We start from the raw sequence: 2,791 nt of genomic DNA, 5'->3' as shown, positions 1-2,791 counted from the left end.
CTTCGAGATGAGTAAAACTCCCGGAAGCGACGGCTTACCGGTTGAGTTGTATTCGGCTCTGTGGGACTGGATGGGCCCAGACCTGATGGAAGTGTACGAGAGTATGCTTCTGGAAGGCAGCATGTCATAGTCCATGAGGAAAGGCATCATCACCCTCATCTACAAGCAGAAGGGGGAAAGGGAAGAAATTCAGAATTGGCGACCCATTTCACTGTTGAATGTGGATTACAAAATTCTCGCTAAGGACATCGCCAATCGGGTCAGGTCTGCTCTGGAGTCGGTGATCCACCCTGATCAAAACTGTGCTGTACCCGGCAGGAAGATCTCTGATAGCCTCGCGCTGCTCAGGGATACGATCGCCTACGTGCAGGACAGGGGGGTGGACACTTGCCTCATCAGCCTTGACCAGGAGAAGGCTTTTGACAGAATATCGCACACCTACATGATGGGTGTGCTCTCCAAAATGGGGTTTGGGGAGGGAATTCGCAATTGGATCAAACTGCTCTACACAAACATCTATAGCGCAGTCTCAATCAATGGGTGGGAATCAGAAAAGTTCCAGATCAAATCCGGAGTCAGGCAGGGCTGCCCTCTCTCCTCTACCCTTTTTGTGTGCTGCATAGAACCTTTTGCCGAGTCCATCAGGAGGGATCCGGGTATAAGAGGAGTGACGATCCCAGGCAGTGGAGGCATTCAAGTCAAGGCCTCCCTGTACATGGACGACGTTGCCGTCTTCTCCTCGGATCCTGCGTCTGTGCGCAGGCTCTTGACCACCTGCGACCAGTTTGAACGGGCCTCGGGAGCCAAGGTAAACCGGGGCAAGAGCGAGGCCATGTTCTTTGGGAACTGGGCCGACCGGTCCTTTGTCCCCTTCACTGTCAGGTCAGATTACCTGAAGGTGCTGGGGATATGGTTCGGAGCTGCTGGGGCGTGCACCAAAAAACTGGGAGGAGCGCATAGGAAAGGTAAGACAGAAACTGGGCTGGTGGTAGCAGCGCTCCCTCTCCATTGCGGGCAAAACCCTGGTCATCAGGTGTGAGGTACTCTCGGTGCTACTGTACATGGCGCAGGTCTGGCCCATAACCCGATCCTACGCCACAGCAGTCACCCGGGCCATCTTCAAATTTATCTAGCGATCCAAGATGGACCGTGTCCGAAGGGACACCATGTACAAACCTCTGGAGAAGGGAGGACGGAATGTACCCAACGCCTCCCTCATCCTGTTGGCCACCTTTGTGTCCAGCTGCATCAAGCTGTGCGTGGACCCCCAGTATGCAAACACCAAGTGTCACTACATACTGAGGTTCTACCTGTCCCCGGTGTTATGAAGGATGGTCCTGGCCTCATTGCCGCGGAACGCTCCAAGTAGTTGGACCGGACCGTTTCACCTGTCCTTCATGGAAACGTTTTTGAAGGAAAACACCTTTGACCACAAGGCAATGAAGCAGTGGTCAGCACGTAATGTCCTCGAGGCCCTCAGGGAAAAGGAGACCGTGGAGGACGTTGGATGGTTCCCTGAGCAGACTGCCAGAGTCATCTGGCAGAACGCCTCATCACCAGAACTTTCAAACAAGCACCAAGACCTAGCTTGACTGGTGGTGAGAAAGGGCCTCACTGTCAGATTCTTCATGCACACCCGAAAGCTCTGCGCCAATGCACGCTGCCCTCGGAGTGGCTGTGGGGGAAATGAGACGGTCACACACCTCCTTGTGGAATGTGCCTTTGCAAAGAAGGTCTGGAGAGAGATGCAGTGGTATTTGTCAAGGTTTATCGCGAACAGATCTGTGACACAGGACTCTGTGCTCAACGGACTGTTTCCAGGGACACACACCGAGACAAATATCAACTGCTGCTGGAAGGTCATCAACTCGGTGAAAGACGCTCTTTGGTCTGCCCGAAACTTGCTGATCTTCCAGTGCAAAGAATTGTCCTCGACCGAGTGTTGCAGACTGGCACATTCCAAGGTCCAGGACTACGTGCTGAGGGACGCACACAAGCTTGGGGCTGCTGCCGCCAAGGCGCAATGGGGAAATACCACTGTGTAATGTATTTCCAGCAAAGGTACACCGAGGGGCGGGTAACAGTGTAAACCCCCTCGCTCTGGGCAACCAACACTCCAATGTACAAAGACAAACATGGCACTGTAAATATTTAAGAAGGAATTGTAATGTAAAGAGTGATATGTGTATGATAATATCAAAATTGAATGAAAGAAAGTCAAGGCAACATGTAACCCTGTCGGAAATGTACAGTCAAGACAATTTGAAATGTTTCTGTAATGCTCATGATAAATTTTTATGAATAAAGTATATTTTTTTGAAAAAAAAAATAAATCTGTTCTTATCAGTTTAATATCTGATATGTCCTCGAGCTGAGGACTGAATATTAAATTGATTTTTGGGATCGGAGATGGTTCAGGGGCTTCCTCCTTCCGCTCCACGCATCGACTGGTCTTGCAATGCTTCCAGGAATGGTGCGTTCACCCCGCTTAGGGGAGCAAAAAGTAGAAAAGCTGAATATTGCGCAAAACCTGGCTTCCCGTTTTCTCTCTTGTCCAGTTATCTCATCCTGACCAATTTAAGGCCTATCAGGCTCCAAAGCATTGCTACCGTTTCTGCTGGCGGGCGCTTCGTGCTCTAATCTTGCGAGCCAAATGTTCACGGACTTACGGCAGCCAGACTCCGTTTTCAGCTAATATGCCACACAGATTTCCTGCTGCTTTTTACTGGCCACTCCCTCTCACCCCAGGATGCCGACTTGCCTTCTCCTCACTTCAGTTACCACAGCCCTT

General features: G+C 50.9%; 1 pseudogene; it reads left to right on the top strand.

The window, feature by feature from the left end:
• The first annotated feature begins 2,308 nt into the window (after positions 1–2,308).
• Positions 2,309–2,484, top strand: LOC140405642 (U2 spliceosomal RNA; annotated as a pseudogene).
• The last annotated feature ends 307 nt before the right edge of the window (positions 2,485–2,791 follow it).

The sequence above is a fragment of the Scyliorhinus torazame genome, unplaced genomic scaffold (assembly GCF_047496885.1).
Source record: "Scyliorhinus torazame isolate Kashiwa2021f unplaced genomic scaffold, sScyTor2.1 scaffold_172, whole genome shotgun sequence".
NCBI lineage: Eukaryota > Metazoa > Chordata > Chondrichthyes > Carcharhiniformes > Scyliorhinidae > Scyliorhinus > Scyliorhinus torazame.
Note: the sequence above shows the minus strand (reverse complement) of the source record. Positions and strands in the feature narration are given on the sequence as shown.